At 54.2% G+C, this 18707-nt stretch overlaps 1 long non-coding RNA gene across 1 annotated transcript; it reads left to right on the top strand.

The window, feature by feature from the left end:
- The first annotated feature begins 413 nt into the window (after window positions 1–413).
- LOC134944154 (uncharacterized) lies at window positions 414–5006 on the top strand. Its single transcript, XR_010181856.1, has 3 exons — window positions 414–452; window positions 2759–2905; window positions 4860–5006. It is a non-coding gene; the product is annotated as an uncharacterized LOC134944154 (long non-coding RNA).
- The last annotated feature ends 13701 nt before the right edge of the window (window positions 5007–18707 follow it).

The following is an 18707-nucleotide window of genomic DNA, read 5'->3' as shown; positions in this document are numbered from 1 at the left end:
TGCAGAGGGGGGAGAGGTGAAAGGCTGAACGCAGAGAGCACTCAACGGCAGCCGCGGTCCGTCTCTGAGAAGGGAGATCGCGGGGAGAGGGGGGGGGGTGAGTAATGCCCACAGGGAGGCCCCATAACTATGCTGCGTTTAAGGCAGCAAACAGCTCAGGCTATTAAGCCTGTGAGGGGGTCAGTGATTTTCAGGACTGCTGAGCACTGTAAGGCTATGTTACCTGTAAAGATGTGTGTGTATATATAGGGGGATATGTGTATATCTATATGGATGTGTGTATATTTATATAAAAAATATATATATATATATATATATCTCCTATATATTTGCCTTGTGTGTGCCTGGCCCTCTAACGCTGGGCGGAGTTAGAGGCCTGGGTGGAGTTACCAGCTCCTGCCCTGCACAGAACTGAGCAGCAGACACGTCATCCCACAACCATCTCCAACCAGGTACGCAGCACGGCGACCACAGCCCACCCTCCCCACAAGACCAAGGCACACTCTCTCCCCCCCCCCCCTGCAGTGTGTACAGCCGCCGGCCTCCCTCTACACGCCGCGGCTACATTCACCCCCGCTAATAGCTCACACTGCTGCTGTGGCGCGGATACACACTACCGCAGCACGGCCGCACAGCGGACTCCCCTCCCCCCCTCCACAGTCTACACACACGCCGGCCTCCCGCTACACGCCCCTCATACATTCACCCCCGCTAATAGCTCACACTGCTGCCGTGTCGCGGATACACACTCCCTCAGCACGGCCGCACAGCGGACTCCCCCCCCCCCCCCCCCTGCACAGTCTACACACACGCCGGCCTCCCGCTACACGCCCCTCATACATTCACCCCCGCTAATAGCTCACACTGCTGCCGTGTCGCGGATACACACTACCGCAGCACGGCCGCACAGCGGACTCCCCCCCCCCCCCCCCCTGCACAGTCTACACACACGCCGGCCTCCAGCTACACGCCCCTCATACTTTCACCCCCGCTAATAGCTCACACTGCTGCCGTGTCGCGGATACACACTCCCGCAGCACGGCCGCACAGCGGACTTTCCCCCCCCCCTGCACAGTCTACACACACGCCGGCCTCCCGCTACACGCCCCTCATACTTTCACCCCCGCTAATAGCTCACACTGCTGCCGTGTTGCGGATACACACTCCCGCAGCACGGCCGCACAGCGGACTCCCCCCCCCCCTGCACAGTCTGGACAGACGCCAGCCTCCCGCTACACGCCCCTCATACATTCATCCCCGCTAATATCTCACACACCTCACCCATGGCCCCCCCACACAGTCCCGCAGCACGGGCACCCACAGCACGGACGCACACACTCCCCAACACCGCCCCACACAGCCTTCTGTCCACAGTGCACCATGGCCACATAGTCCCGCAGCACGGACGCACATATTCCCCAGCACGTTCGACCACAGGCCACCCTCCACACAAACACTGTCTTCCCTCCCTGCACAGTGTGTACAGCCACTTAACCCCCTCCCCACACCGTGGAAACATTCACCCCCCCCCAACATCTGACACACTGCTGCCATGCCGCGGCAACACAATCCTGCAGCACTACGCACACACCACACTTGCATACAGACCCCAGCACGCACGCACAGCGGACACTCTCCCCACAAGCCCCACACACACTACCTTCCATCCCTGCACACTGTGTGCCACCAAACCCCCTCCCCACACCGCTAATACATGCACCCCCACCAACATCTGACACACTACAGCCACGGCGCACCCACAGAGTCCCGCAGCACACCCGCACACAGTCCCCAACACCGCCACACACAGACTACTTTCCCCACAAGCCCAACACAAACTGTCTGCCGACCCTGCACACTGTGTTACGCCGTGCCCCGTCCACACACCTAGCCTAGAAACCACCCTCTCCAACATTGCTCACACTACATCCACATACACCTTAACTTTTCTGGAGAGATTACGGGGGCGTAGCCCCTTACGACGGTGTGAAGAGCGCCCGTAGGGCGCGATGAATCACCTAGTCTCAATATATTGTTCTTGCACATAGGGCTAAACTAAATATTATAATTTTTAAAAGCCTATGTGCTAAGCTGTATTGTGAATGCTATATAAGGGTACGGAGTTATGAGTTTCGTGATACAATGTACACTCATACCCAACCCATACACACACACACACACACATTACAGCAAACTCAGGGAGTCATTCAGACTGGATCGCTGCAGCGGCAGCAATCGCAGTCTGAAGCCCTTTGCAGAGTGCGCTAAAAGCATCTCAGGGCTGCGATCTGTCAATCAGGCAGAGGCGGTCATGGGGCATGTCAATTGCTTTAAAATGCCATTGAAAGGGCGCGGTCCGAACAACGCAGGCGTGTCTGGACCATTGCGTCGGCGGGCCATTGTGCAGGAGCTGCGCTGCCAGGGAGCTACTCACCGGGTGCAAAAGCATCACCGCCATGCGATGCATTTGCACCCGTGCGGGGTGGCAAAGCCAGACATGCGGAACGGACAAGCCCTGTGCTGGGCGCTTCCCCCCCCCCCTCATGTCTGAGAAGCTGATTGTAGATGTGCTAAATTTATCACATCTACTATCAGATCTGAATTACCCCCTCAGTCACCAAAACCTTACAAGTCATTTCTTCACAAATATTTTTGAATTTATCAAAGAGCAGTCATTCAGGAAAAGTAATCTTAAACAGATTCTGGATCAACCTGAACATAATGTGAAATGTAAGATATGAACCATCTCCTCCTCCAGAGCTATATGGACTGCTCAGCAAGGTGGCACCTTATATCGATACCATGTCTGAACTTCCATGGTTGGGGACCATCATCCTACATGTCAGTGAGGCATTTTTTTCAGTAAACAGACTGCTGTGGATCACTATTTACGGGGATCACTATGGTAAGCAATTGCTACTGTATATGGAAACTTTACAGCCACCAAGCTAACAAGTTCTAGTAACTGACAGCTTAGGCTGCATGGCACATAAATAGATAGAGAGAGACCAACTTAGGGGGTAATTCAGACTGGATCACTGGAGCGGCAGCGATTGCAGTTTGAATTACTTTGTGGAGTGCGCACGTGCAGCGGCTGCACTGCACGTGCGCACCCCAGGAGCCCAGTGAGATGCTATCAGCATCTCACTGGCTGCGATCGCCTCTGCCTGATTGACAGGCAGAGGCGGGGCGGGAGGGGGCTTGCCAACGGCGTTAGAACGCCGTTGGCGAGGCGTGGTCCGGACAATGGAAGCGTGTCCGGACCGTTGGGAGGAATGCAGTCAATTTACCTTAATTCAAAATACCGATGGTCAAAATACCAACAACCACTGACCAATGGCCAAAATACCGACAAGGTCCAAATACCGACATGGTTAAAATACCGACATTCAAAATACCGACAAGGTCAAAATACCGACATTTAAAATGTCAACAGTTCAAAAAGTCGACACAAGTATTTCATAAATTTTTCATTGAAACCGACTTGTTCATTCTTTACCATCCCAGTGAACCTGAAGGGGGAGTATAATAGAGTGCCGAGCGCAGTGAGGCACCATGCCCGTAGCATGGCAAGCGCAGCGAGCCATGCTAGGGGACGCTGTACACTTATACAGTGCCTGTGTCGACCTATGTCGACATATACAACAAAAAGGCCGAAAACCGCGTGTCGACCTTTTGACCTGTCGACATTTTAAATGTCGGAATTTTGACCATGTTGACGTTTTAAATGCAAAAGTATTTTGACCTTGTCGGTATTTTGACATTGTAGGTATTTTGACCATCAGTCAATTGGTGCCGGTATTTTGACCATCGGGATTTTGTTTGTAGGTATTTCATACTGATCCTCTGGGGGGGCGGGCCGCGGTGGCTTCATGACATCACACGCAGCTGTTGTGATCTGGAACGCGGCTGGTACCTCCCTGCCAGAGCACAGGAGCTGCGCAGGTGGGGAGCTACTCATAAGGTACAAAAGCATCGCCGCCGTGCGATGCTTTTGTACCTGTACGGGGGGGGGGGGCAGTTACTGACATGCGGGGTGGACTAGCCCTGTGCTGGGCGTCACCCCGCATGTCAGAGTAAATGATCGTAGATGTGCTAAATTTAGCACATCTACAATCAATTCTGAATTAACCCCTTAGCCAATTGTGCAACTTTTAGTACACTGGGGGTCATTCCGAGTTGATCGTAGCTGTGCTAAATTTAGCACAGCTACGATCATAAACTCAGACATGTGGGGGGACAACCAGCACAGGGCTAGTCCGCCCCGCATGTTAGTGCCGGCTCCCACGCACAAATACAAAAGCATCGCACAGAAGCGATGCCTTTGTATTTGAGGAGTAACTCCCAGGCAGCGCAGCTCCTGCGGCTGGCCGGGAGTTACTCGTCGCTCCCCCCGAACGGTCCGGCCACGCCTGCGTTGGCCGGACCGCTCCCCCTAAACAGCGGCTTAACGCTGTCGTTCAGCCCCCTCCCGCCTAGCGACCGCCTCTGTCTCAGAGGCGATCGCTAGGTAACGACTGCTGCCATGCGCCAGAGCACTGTGGCGTCGGCGCATGCGCAGTTCCAACCCGATCGCTGCGCTGCGACAAACTGCAGCGAGCGATCGGGTCGGAATGACCCCCACTGACAGCTATCCTGAATCATGCCTCTTATAACACGCTGATTAATACACTAATAGAAATGTTAGTATACTATAGAGCTGCAAATTTGGAGAATTAATTGTGCCATTTCTAACACTTGTGGAGTAAATAATATTTGACATTTGTGTTCTGTGAATTCATGAACACTGATATTCAACACAGCTTATATATAATTTTTGCAATTTACGGAAGATATTTCTAATACATTTATGTCTACAGGGATTCCTCCGAGTGGTATGGAACGGAAAGACTGTTCCCTTTAAAGAGTATACATTCTTATACAAATCTAAAAGTATTATATCATCCTGATATCTACTATTATTTGTTCTACAGTACGACACCATAAATCAGTACATCTATTTAAAACGGACAATTGTACAATATATGTTAAAAGTATATATTTTTTCTTTATATAATAAAAATGCATCTTTGTTAACAAATGTCTATTATTCTTCCTACACATAAAAACTGCAGTACCTGCTCTTTAGTTAGTCATTCTGCCAAGTGTGGTATGAGTGGATAATTAGACTTGGCAAAGTATATGTATGTTGTTAGATAAAACAATGATTATTTTGTTTTAAAATTGTCACAGGGGCTAAATTAGACCTGATCGTAGATGTGCTAAATTTAGCACATCTACAATTAGTCACTCTGACATGCGGGTGGACGCCCAGCACAGGGCTAGTCCGCCCCGCATGTCAGGCCCTGCCCTGTCACACTGGTTCAAAAGCATCGCACAGCGGCAATGCTTTTGTACTTCAGGAGTAGCTCCCAGCCAGCATAGCTCCTGCGCGCTGGCAGGGAGCTACTCGTCGCTGCATGGGTCGCAGCGGCTGCGTGCACTTCAGACCTGATCGCTGCCGTGCGAACATGCACAGCACCGATCAGGTCTGAGTCAGCCCCACAGTACCCAGTTCCACTGCTCTCCTTTTTTCTTCTATGTACAAATTGAATACAGGGCACCTTTTTATATTTTGTACAGTATTGTGTAAACCTAGGACTGTATTAGATTGTAAATACAGGTTGAGTATCCCTTATCCAAAATGTTTGGGACCAGAAGTATTTTGGATATCGTATTTTTCCATATTTTGGAATAATTGCATACCATAATGAGCTATCATGGCGATGAGACCCAAGTCTAATCACAGAATGCATTTATGTTTCATATACACCTTATACACACAGCCTGATGGTAATTTTAGACAATATTTTTAATAACTTTATACATTAAACAAATTTTGTGTACATACACACAATTAATTTATGTTTCATATACTTCTGAGGAAGCCGCTGACACTTCAAAGAGGTGGAGAAACGCGTTAAGCACCTGAATTTGGCATTACAAACCATCTGTGCCAGAGAGTGTTCCTACTGAGCAAGCAGCAGCTTTATCACCTATCCTGCTTAATTGTCTCACAGAGATGTCTGCATCCAAAGGTTAACCAGCAGCCGGGGAAAATGTCTTTATAGCAAGGATTCAGTGAGAATAAGTTTTTTTAAATTGTCTGGCCAGACACAAATCAACTGCGTATAAGCCCGTTATAAGATTGCTATGGACTCTCAAAATAGAGGAGTCAAGGAAATTACTTTTTAACTGATTGCTGCAGCAGTGTTTAACAGTCTGTGTTACAAAGGAGATAAATAAAACAGAGTAACTCTTGAGGACACAGTGGCCCTCATTCCGAGTTGATTGCTCGCTAGCTACTTTTAGCAGCTGAGCAAATGCATAGTCGCAACCCATGGGGGAGTGTATTTTCGCTTTTCAAGTGTGCAAACGCCTGTGCAGCCGAGCGGTACAAAAACATTTTGTGCAAAACAAGACTAGCCCTGCAGTTACTTATTCTGTGCGATAATTGCAGCGACGAAGATCCCGGAATTGACGTCAGATACCCACCCTGCAAACGCCTGGACACGCCTGCATTTTTCCAAACACTCCCAGAAAACGGTCAGTTGACACCCATAAACGCCCTCTTCCTGTCAATCTCCTTGCGATCGGCTGTGCGAATGAAATCGTCGCTAGAACCAGTGCAAAACAATGATGCTCTTTGTACCCTTATGAAGCGTGCGCGCGCATTGCGGTGCACGTACATGCACAGTTTTGCCATTTTTTTACCTGATCGCTGCGCTGCAAAAATCGGCAGCGAGCGAACAACTCGAAATGACCCCCAGTATCTTTTATAAAGGCATTCACAGCTTATCAGGCTACAAAAAAGAAAATGTTCTCATACATTGTGAAGCGATGTTGTTTTACATTTATTTGATTATAGAAATAGCTGGAGCTCTGTAATCACCGGTCGGTGGATTGTATGTTTTTTTCTTTTTTATACAATTTTTATATAGATTGTATTTTAATAAACTAAGTAATTATTAATTCATGAGCACTGTAATATATATTTTTTCTTGTTTCTTGGATGTTTCATATACACCTTATACACACAGCCTGAAGGTCATTTAATACAATATTTTTGATACCTTTGTGTATTAAACCAAATTTGTGTACACTGAGCCACCAGAAAATAAAGGTTTCACTATCTCAGTCCAACTCAAAAAATTCTGTATTTCGGAATATTTGGATATGGGATACTCAACCTGTACATGGATTTTCCCAAAGTAGGAAGAAATCATCAGGGAGATCATGTTGCGCCACAGGACCAAGTAGCGGTAGTCCCAAATCCTCCGCAGCAAGGAGTATATGATGCCCCAAACCCTCCACAGCCAGGAAAGGATAATGCTAGGCCAGAAGCCCTTCAGCAGGTCCATAACCCCATAACGCATCCCTATTATTTTGGCGCCCCCTGTCTGCCTACATATTCAGGACATATGAAAGATAAAGAACATACTTTAAAAGAATTTAGAATGAAGATGCGATCCATGTTTTGTTTGTACTCATTGACAGACGCCCAATAAGTAGAAATCCTATCGGGCAATGTAAAGGCTCAGCTATGCGGTAGGTAGCATCATGGCCTCTAGATGAAAAGAAAATTGCAGACCAAGTTGACATTTGAAGTTGCTGTGTAGACAGCTGCCGCAAGAAACATTTCTCAGTTTTAACTACAAAAAAACATGGCTGAAATGTGTATGGAAATTCGTGATTTAAAGAATCGTCTGACTCGTGCAAATGATCCGCCTCCATGGCAAACAGAGCGAAGACGGGACACCAATGACTGGTGGGAACCTCCGCAGAGAAGTATTTGACAGATTCAACGCCAAGGACGGGAGAGTATTTGAAAGATTCAATGCCAAGTACAGGCCTGTTTGTCGACAGTGTCACCGAAGTGGGCACATTGAGAGAAATTGTAATGCAAGGGAGGATTTAAGCTCCAGTACCCCGAGGAAGATGACGATCCTTGGGGAGAAGAACAGCACCTATGGTCAACCGAGAGGAATGGGGGTCACGTTATGTTGCCAGATGCCCAATCATACCAATTTACATTGATGGAGTCCAGGCCATCTTAGATACAGTGAAGGCCATGTTAGATACAGGTTCACAGATTTCTACTATCCAGATTGCTGCGTTTCAACAAAACTGTGAACGAACCCAACCCGTGCAGTATGTAATGTGTTTCACCTGCTGCTGCCATGTGTGTGTAGTGTGCTGTATATAGTGTGTGCCCTCTGCTGCCGTCATGTGTGTACTGGGCTGTAAGAAGTATGTGTCCCCTGCCGCTACCATGTGTGTAGTGTGTCCCCTGCTGTTGTCATGTGTGTAGTGTGCTATACGTAGTATTTGCCTTCCGCTGCAGCACTGTGTTTACTGGATTGTATGTAGTGTTTGCCCCCTGCTTCAGCAATGTGTGTAGAGTGTGCCCCCTCCTGCCATGTGTGTAGTGTGCTATTTGTGTTGTGTGCTCCCTGCTGTCACCATGTGTGTAGTGTGCTGTATGTAGTATGTGTTCAACGCTACTGCCATGTGTATACTGGGCTGTATGTAGTTTGTGTCCCCTGCTGCCGCCATGTGTATAGTGTAATGGATGTAGTGTGTCCACCCTGCTGCCAACATGTGTGTAGTAAGCTCTATACAGTGTGCAATCCCTGCTGCTACCATGAGTGTACTGGGCTGTATGTAGTGTGTGACCCTGTTGCCGTCATGTGTGTAGTGTGCTGTATGTAGTTTGTGCCCCTATAGCCATCCTGTGTAGTGTGTTGTATGTAGTGTGCACCCCCTGCTGTCGCAATGTGTGAAGTGTGCTCTACCGTCAGTCCACTGCTGGTCCTCCTCAGCTTGCCTCTCGCCATTCGAGGACACGAGAGGTGACAGTCAGCGCTGGCCCTTTTGCTGTTGGTCCACTGCTGGGCCCCCTCAGCTTGCCTCTCACCATCCACAGGCACTGGAGGGAACGTCTAGTGCTGGTCTTGTCAACATCGGTCCACTGCAGGGCCTCTCATCATCCGTGGGCATGGGATGGGACGTCCAGCGCTGGTCCTGTCAACTCCAGTCTACTGCTGGTTCTCCTCAGCTTGCCCCTTGTCATACGCGGGCACGGGAGAGGATGTCCAGTGCCAGCCTTGTCACCGTCGGTCCACTGCTGGGCCTCAGCTTGCCTCTTTCTATCCACGGGCACGGGAATGGAAGTCCAGCACTGGCCCTGTCTACGTCGGTGCACTGCAGGGCCTGCTCAGTTTGCCTCTCACCATCTGCGGGCACGGGAGGGGACGTCCAGCGCCAGCCCTGTCGCCGTCGGTCCACTGCTGGGCCTTAACTTGCCTCTTTCTTTCCATGGGCATGGAAGGGGATGTTAAGCACGGGTCTTGTCGCTGTCGGTCTGCTGCTGGGTTTCCTCATATTGCCTCTCGCAGTCCGCGGACATGGGACATCCAGCGCAGTCAATGTCCCCGTAGGTCTACTGCTATGCCTCCTCAACTTGGCTCTCACCGTCCACGCCAGTGCTGTAACTAGACATTTCAGCGCTGTGTGCAAGAAACAGCATTGGCGCCCCTCCCCCCATATACAAAAACAGGGCCCATGCGCTCAAAATATAGGGGGCATGGCTTCATGGGGAAGGAGCATGGCCACAGAGCTCCCTTTTACACATTACGACAGGTATAGTACCCCTTTTTACACATTACGGTAGGCAGAGTCCCCATTTTACACATTACGGCTGCAGAGTCCCTATTTTTACACATTAGGCAGGCAGGCAGAGCCCCCCTTTTACACATTACAGCAGCAGGCCCCCTTTTAACACATTACGATAGGCAGAGTCCCCATTTTACACATAATGGCAGCAGAGTCCCCCTCTTTTACACATTAGGCAGGCTGAGTCCCCCTTTTTTTACACATTACAGCAACAGAGTCCCTCTTTTTACACATTAGGCAGGCAGACAGAGTCCTCCTTTTACACATTACGGCAGCAGAGTCCCCCTTTTACACATTGAGGCAGCAGTCCCCCTTTTTACATATTACGGCAGCAGTCCCGCTTTTTACACATTAAGGCAACAGTCCCCCTTTTTACACATTAAGGCAGCAGTCCCCCTTTTTACACATTACGGCAGCTGTCCCCCTTTTTACACATTACGGCAGGCAGGGTCCCCTTTTTACACATAACGGTAGCAGAGTCCCCCTTTTTTACACATTAGGCAGGCAGGGTTTCTTTTTTACACATTATGGCAGGCAGTCCCCTTTTTACACATAATGTCAGGCAGAGTCCCCCTTTATACACATTAGGCAAGCATTGTCCCGCTTTTACATATTAGGCAGGCAGAGTCCGAGAGAGAGAGAAGGGGGGGGGGAGAGAGAGCGAGCGAGAGAGGTTCAAGGCTGGTGACATCCACAGAGAAAAGCATTATGCACTAAAATAATGTACAAAATACCAATAGTTTTAAACCAAAGCAACAATATAACACTTGTCCCTCACACCAGAGCTGGATTAAAGATTTAGGGGGCCAGGGGTACTTAAGACAGGGGGACCTATGGTAACATATACACACACACACACACACACACACACACACGCATATATATATATATATATATATAGGTGAAGGCAGGGACACTGAGGGGGAGTTACAGGGAGGGTGAGGAGAAGGGTGCTGAGAGGGAGATACAAGGAGGGGGAGGATAAGAGTGCTGAGGGGGAGGTACAGGGAGGGTGAGGATAAGGGTGCTGAGAGGGAGATACAAGGAGGGGGAGGATAAGAGTGCTGAGGGGGAGGTACAGGGAGGGTGAGGAGAAGGGTGCTGAGAGGGAGATACAAGGAGGGGGAGGATAAGGGTGCTGAGGGGGAGGTACAGGGAGGGTGAGGAGAAGGGTGCTGAGAGGGAGATACAAGGAGGGGGAGGATAAGAGTGCTGAGGGGGAGGTACAGGGAGGGTGAGGAGAAGGGTGCTGAGAGGGAGATACAAGGAGGGGGAGGATAAGGGTGCTGAGGGGGAGGTACAGGGAGGGTGAGGATCAGGGTGCTGAGGGGGAGACACGGGGAGGGTGAGGATCAGGGTGCTGAGGGGGAGACGCGGGGAGGGTGAGGATCAGGGTGCTGAGGGGGAGACACGGGGAAGGTGAGGATCAGGGTGCTGAGGGGGAGACACAGGGAGGGTGAGGATAAGGGTGCTGAGGGGGAGACAAAGGGAGGGTTAGGATAAGGGTGCTGAGGGTGAGACAAAGGGAGGGTGAGGATAAGGGTGCTGAGGGGGAGACAAAGGGAGTGTGAGGATAAGAGTGCTGAGGGGGAGATGCAGGGAAATAATATCTGTATCAGGAAAGCCTGTAGAATCACAGTCACAGATTACCTTACACCTTGGACTGGAAGGAGCATTTGTGCCTCCTAACGCTCTTCAAGAACTAGGGATGCAGGTACAGGAGGAGAGAAGGCTCAGCGTGCGCACGGCGTGACATCTTCACATCATGTGCGGGCGGATTTCCATGCTTAGTTAGTAGGCAGGAGGAAACGGAGCGCAGCATCAGCGGCTGTGTGTATGTGCTGTCAGTGAGGACTCGGAGCGCAGTGCCGCAGTTTGGTAATAGAGATCCGATCTGTGGCATGTGGCACTGGCAGAGGGCCATTTCAGACAGGGGGGACCCGGGGTACTTACCCCCGGAGCATCACCCTTAATCCTGTTTGAAACGGGCTGTTTCCCCGTTGGAGGAGGAGGTGGTGGCGGTGCCGAGCTGCCTGAGGATGAGGCAGCGCTGATCAGTAAGCCGGGAGGGGGCGGAGTATGTGCCCAAGCAGCTGCAGCGCCTTCCCGCATCAATTTAATGCGGGGTAATGTATGTAGTGGTGTGCCCAGCAGACACGGAGCCAGGCGCACAGCTACATACATTACCAGTGCATTCAATCAAAGACGGCCCTGCGGGTGCTGCTGGCCGGTCCTGCGGCTACAGCGCACATGCGCTGTGGGCAAGGCACCGCCAGCACACACCTACACACCTAGGCACTGGTCCACGGGCACTGGAGGGTACGTCGAGCGCTGGTCCTGTTAACATATGTCCACCACTGGGCCTCCTCAGCTTGCCTCTCGCAATCTGCAGGCATGGGAGGGGAGTTCCAGTGTTGGTCCTGACGCCATCATTCTACTGCATGGCCACATTAGCTTGCCTCTCGCCGTCCATGGGCACAGGAGGAGAGATCCAGCGCCGGATCTGTTGCCTTGTGTCCAGAGCTGGGCCTCCTCAGCTTGCATCTCGCAAAGCGGGGAAAGTTTATCGCTGGCCCTTTCAACGTCGGTCCACTGCTGGACTTCCTCAGCTTGCCTCTTGCCGTCTGTGGGCATGGGAGTGGACGTCCAACAACAGGACAGACGCCGTCGGTCTACTGCTGGACCACCTCAGCTTGCCTCTCGCCGTCCGCAGGTACTGGAGGGGACGTCCAGTGCTGGCCCTTGTCAACGTCGTTCCACTGCTGGGCCTCCGCAGCTTACCTCTTGCCATCCACGGGCACGCAAGGGGAAGTCCAGCGCCAGCCCTGTCAATATTGGTCCACAGCTGGGCCTCCTCAGCTTGCCTCTTGCCGTCCAAGGGCATGAGAGGGGACGTCCAGCACCGGCGCTGTCAACGTTGATCTTCTACTGGGCCTCCTCAGCTTGCCTCTCGCCATCAACGAGCATAGGAGGGGACATCCAACGCCAGCCCTGTCAATGTTGATCCACTGCTGGGCCTCCTCAGCTTGCTTCATGCCATCTGCAGGCATGGTGGGGAAATCCAGAGCTGGCCCTGATGCTGTCGGTCTACAGCTGGGCATCCTCAGCTTGCCTCTCGCCGTCCGCAAGTAAGGGAGTGTGCGCCCAGTGTCATCCCTATTGCCGTTAGACCACTGCTGGGCCTCCTCCGCTTGTCTCTCACCATTCGCAGGCACAGGAGAGGATGTCCAGTGCTGGACTTGTCAATGTCGGTCTACTCGTGGGCCTCCTCAGCTTGCCTCTTGCTGTCTGCGGTAATGGGGGGTCGTCAAGCAGAGGCCATGACGCCGTAGGTCTACTGGTGGGCCACCTAAGCTTGCCTCTTGCTGTCCGCGGGCTCAGGAGGGGATGTCCAGCGACGGCCCTGTTGCCTTCAGTTCAGAGCCTGGCCTACTCAACTTTCATCTCGCCGTCCGCTGGCATGGGAGTGGATGTCCAGCGCCGGCCCTGTCAATATTGATCCACTGCTGGGCCTCCTAAGCTTACCAATTGTCATCTGTGGTAATGGTGGGGACGACTAGCTGAGGTCCTGACGCCGTCGGTCTACTGCTGGGCCACCTTAGCTTGCCTCTCGCCAACCATGGGATTGGGAGGGGATGTCCAGCGCTGGCGCTGTTGCCTTCGGTCCAGAGCCTGGCCTCCTCGGCCATATGCAGGCACTGGGGGGACGTCCAGCGCTGGCCCTGTTTACGTTGGTCTACTACTGGGCCTCCTCAGCTTGCCTCTTGCCATCTTCGGGCATGGGAGGGGAAATCCAGCACTGGCCCTGTCATCTTCGGTCCACTACTGGGCCTAATCAGCTTGCCTTTTGTTGTCCGCAGTCATGGTTGGGGATGTCCAGCGCCGACCCTTTCACCATCTATCCATTGCTGGGCCTCCTCAGTTTGACTCTCGCCATCCGCAGTCACAAGAGGAGATGTCCAGCGCCAGCCCTGATGCCGTCGGTCCACTGTTGGGTCACCTCAGCTTGCCTCTCTCCTCCGCGGGTATGGGAGGGGACGTCCAGCACTGGCTTTGACGGCGTCACTCCACAGCTGAGCCTCCTCAGCTTGCCTCTCGTCATCCGCAGGCATGGAAGGGGACGTCCAGCACCAACCCTGTAAAGGTCGCTCCACTGCTGGGTCCCTTCAGCTTGCCTCTTACTGTCCGCAGGTATGGGAGTGAACATACAGGGCTTGCCCTGATGCCATCGGTCTACTGCTGGGCCACCTCAGCTTGTCTCTTGCCATCCGCAGGCACGGAAAGGTACATTCAGCACTGGCTCTAATCACAATCGGTCCACTGCTGGGCCTCCTCAGCTTAACTCTCACGATCCGCAGGTACAGGAGTGGACTCCAGCACCGGACCTGTCAACGACAGTCCACTGCTGGGCCTCCTCAGCTTGCCTCTCGCCGTCAGTGGGCATGGGAGGAGACGTCCAGCACCGGCCCTGTCAACATCGATCCACTGCTGTGCTTCCTCAGCTTGCCTCTTGCCGTCCGCAGGCACAGAGGGGACGTCCAGCGCCAGCCCTGTCGCCATCAGTCCACTGCTGGTCCTCCTAAGCTTGACTCTCACCGTCCGCAGTCATAGGAGGGGACGTCCAGCGCTGGCCCTGATGCCGTCGGCCCACTGCTGGGCCACCTCAGCTTTCCTCTCAATGTCCTAGGGTATGGGAGGGGACGTCCAGCACCGGCACGGTTTCCTTTGGTCCAGAGCCTGGCCTCTTCAGCTTGCCTCTCACTGCCCGCAGGACGTCCAGTGCTGGACCTGTCAACGTCGGTCAACTGCTAGTACTCCTCAGTTTGCCTCTTGCCATCTGCAGGCATGGGAGGGGGCATCCAGTGCTGGCCCTAATGCCATCGGTCCACTGCTGGTCCTCCATAGCTTGCCTCTCGCCGCCTGCGGGCATGGGATGGGATGTCCAGTGCTGGCCCTAACACCGTCGGAGTCGTGCAGAGTCCCCTCAGCTTGCCTCTCGCTGTCCATAGACACGGGAGAGGACATACAGTGGCACTGTCACCATCGGTCCACTGTCGGACCTCCTCATCTTTCCTCTCACCATCCGCAGGCACGGGAGGGGACATCCAGCACCATCCCTGTCGCTATCGGTCCACTGCTAGGCTTCCTCTTGCCACCCACAGGCACAGAAGAGGATGTCCAGCACCAGCACTGTTGACGTCGGTCTGCTGCTGGGCCTCCTCAGCCTGCCTCTCACGTCTGCAGGCACAGGAGGGGACCTCCAGCGCCAGCCCTGTCAACGTCGGTCCACTGATGGGCCTCCTCAGCTTGCCTCTCTCCATCTGTGGGCACTGGGGGGGAAGTACAGTGCAGCCCTGTCAACATCGGTCCACAGCTGAGCCTACTCAGCTTGCCTCTCACAATCCGCAGGCACGGGATGGGACACCCAGCACTGGCCCTGTCAATGTCGGTCCACTGCTGGGCCTCCTCAGCTTGCCTCTCGCCATCTGTGGGCACTGGAGAGGACATCCAGCGCCGGCCCTGTCAATGTTGGTCCACTGATGGGTCTCCTCAGCTTGCCTCTCTCCATCCACAGGCATGGGAGGGGATGTCCAGCGCCGACCCTGTCACCGTCGGTCCACTGCTGGGCCTCCTCAACTTGCCTCTCGCTGTCCGCAGGCATAGGAGGGGACATCCAGCACCAGCCCTGTCAATGTTGGTCCACTGCTGGGCCACCTCAGCTTAACTCTCGTCGTCCGCAGACATGGTAGGAAATGTCCAGCACTGGCCCTGTCACCTGTCGGTCCACTGCTGGTTCTCCTCATCTTGCCTCTCGCCGTCCACTAGCACGGGAGGGGACATCCAGCAGTGGCCCTATCACCATTGGTTCACTGATGGTCCTCCTCAGCTTGCCTCTCGCCGTCCGGGAGCACTGAAGGGGATGTCCATTGCCGGCATTGTCGCCATCAGTCAACTGCTGGGACTGCTGGGCCTCCTCAGATTGCATCTCGCCATCCGTGGGCACGGGAGGGGATGTACAGCACCAGCACAGTCAACATCGGTCCACTGATGGGCCTCCTCAGCTTGTCTCTTGTCAGCCGCAGGCATGGGAGGGGACGTTCAGCGCTGGCCCTGTAAAATATGGTCCACTGCTGGGCCTCCTCAGCTTGCCTCTTACCATCCGCGGGCACGGGAGGGGACGTCCAGCGCCGGCCCTGTCACCATCGGCCCACTGCTAAGCCTCCTCAGCTTGCCTCTCACCGTCAGCAGGTAAGGGAGAGGACATCCAGCACCGACCCTGTTGCCATCAGTCCACTGCTGGGATTCCTCATCTTGCCTCATGCCATCCACAGGCACTGGAGGGGGACGTCCAGCACCGCCCTGTTGCTGTCAGTCTGCTGCTGGGTCTCCTCAGCCTGCCTCTCGCCGTCTGCAGGCACAGGAGGGGATGTCCTGCGCTGGTCCCGTCAATGTCGGTCCAATGCTGGGCCTCCTCAGCTTGCCATCCATGGGCACTGGAGAGTACGTCCAGTGCTGGCCCTGTCACCATCAGTACACTGCTGGTCCTTCTCAGCTTGCCTTCCTGCACCTGCAGGCATGAGAGGGGATGTCCAGAACTGGCCCTGTCAACGTCGGTCTACTGCTGGCCATCCTCAGCTTGCTTCTCGCCATCCGCAGGCATGGGAGGGGGCGTCCGATGCCAGTCCTGTCAACATTGGTCCACTGCTGTGCCTCCTCAGCTTGCCTTTAACCATCCACAGGTATGGGACAGGACGTCCAGCTCCGACCCTGTTGCTGTCGGTCTACAGCAGGACCTCCTCAGCATGCCTCTCACCATCAACGGGCGCGGGACGGAATGTCCAATACACTCCATGTCACCATCGATCCACTGCTGGGCCTCCTCAGCTTGTCTCTTGCCATCCGGGAGCACTGGAGGGGACATTCAATGCTGGCCCTGTCGCCATCAGTCAACTGCTGGGCCTCCTCAGCACGGGAGGGGACGTCCAGCAGTGGCCCTATCACCATTGGTCCACTGATGGTCCTCCTCAGCTTGCCTCTCGCCGTCCGGGAGCACTGAAGGGGATGTCCATTGCCGGCATTGTCGCCATCAGTCAACTGCTGGGACTGCTGTGCCTCCTCAGATTGCATCTCGCCGTCCGTGGGCACGGGAGGGGATGTACAGCACCGGCACAGTCAACATCGGTCCACTGATGGGCCTCCTCAGCTTGTCTCTTGTCAGCCGCAGGCATGGGAGGGGACGTTCAGCGCTGGCCCTGTCACCGAAGGTCCACTGCAAGGCCTCCTCAGCTTGCCTCTCGCCGTCCGCAGGCACGTGAGGGGACATCCAGTGCTGGCCTTGTAAACTTCACTCCACTGCTGGGCCTCTTCAGCTTGCCTCTCGCCATCCATGGGCACTGGACGGGACATCCAGCACCAGCCCTGTCAACGTCAGTCCACTGCAAGGCCTCCTCAGCTTGCCTCTTGCCGTCTGCAGGCACGTCAGGGGACGGCAAATGCTGGCCTTGTTAACTTCAGTCCACTGCTGGGCTTCCTCAGCTTGCCTCTAGCCATCCGCAGGCATGGGAGGAAATGTCCAGCACCGTCCCTGTCGCCATTTGTCCACTGCTGGGCATCCACAGCTTGCCTCTCGCTGTCCGCAAGCATGGGAGGTGACGTCCAGTTCTGGTCCTGTCACCGTTGGTCCACTGCTGGGCCTCCTCAGCTTGTCTCTCACCATCTGGGAGCACTGGAGGGGATGTCCAGCGCCGGCCCTGTCTATATCAATCCACTGCTGGGCCTCCTCAGATCGCATCTTGCCGTCTGCGTGCACAGAAGGGGATGTCAAGCACTGGCCCTGTCAACGTCGATCCACTGATGGGCCTGCTCACCTTGCCTCTCGCCATATGCAGGCATGGGAGGGGATGTCCAGCACTGGCCATGTCAACAATGGTCCACTGCTGGGCCTCCTCAGCTTGCCTCTTGCTGTCCACAGGCATGGGAAGGGACGTCCAGCACAGGCCCTGTCCACATCGGTCCACTGCTGGGCCTCCTCAGCTTGCCTCTCGCCATCCACAGGGATGGGAGGGGACGTCCAGCGCCAGCCCTGTAAACGTCGGTCCACTGCAAGGCCTCCTTAGCTTGCCTCTCACCATCCGTAGGCTTGTGAGGGGACATCCAGTGCTGGCCCTGTTGCCGTCGGTCCACTGCTGGGCCTCCTCAGCTTGCCTCTCGCCGTCCGCAGGCATGGTAGGGAACATCCAGCGCTAACCCTGTCACCGTCATTCCACTGCTGGTCCTCCTCAGCTTGCCTCTCGCTATCCACAGGTATGGGAGGGAACGCCAAGTGCTGGCCCTGTCACCGTCGGTCCACTGCTAGTCCTCCTCAGCTTGCATCTCGCCATCCAGGAGCACTAGAGGGGATGTCCAGCGCCAGCACTGTCACCATCAGTCCACTGCCCACTGCTGGGCCTCCTCAGCTTGCATCTCACCGTCTGTGGGCACAGGAGGGGATATCCAGCAAAGGCCCTGTCAACGTCGGTCCACTTGTGGGCCTCCTCAGCTTACCTCTTGCCATCCGCATGCATGGGAGGGGACGTCCAGGGCTGGCCCTTTCAACGATGGTCCACTGCTGGGCCTCCTCAGCTTGCCTCTCACCATCCACAGGCATGGGAGGGGATGTCTAGAGCTGGTCTTGTCAACGCCAGTCTACTGATGGGCCTCCTCAGCTTGCCTCTCACCATCCACAGGCATGGGAGGGGATGTCCAGCGCAAGCCCTGTCAACGTTGGTCCACTGCTGGGCCACCTCAGCTTGCCTCTCGCAATCCGCAGGCATGGGAGGGGATGTCTAGCGCTGGTCCTGTCAACATCGGTCTACTGCTGGGCCTCCTCAGCTTGCCTATCGCCATCCGTGGGCACTGGAGAGGACATCCAGTGCCAGCCCTGTCAACGTCGGTCCACTGATAGGCCTCCTCAGCTTGCCTCTCTCCATCTGCAGGCATGGGAGGGAATGTCC

Source organism: Pseudophryne corroboree, chromosome 1, assembly GCF_028390025.1.
Source record: "Pseudophryne corroboree isolate aPseCor3 chromosome 1, aPseCor3.hap2, whole genome shotgun sequence".
Lineage (NCBI taxonomy): Eukaryota > Metazoa > Chordata > Amphibia > Anura > Myobatrachidae > Pseudophryne > Pseudophryne corroboree.
Note: the sequence above shows the minus strand (reverse complement) of the source record. Positions and strands in the feature narration are given on the sequence as shown.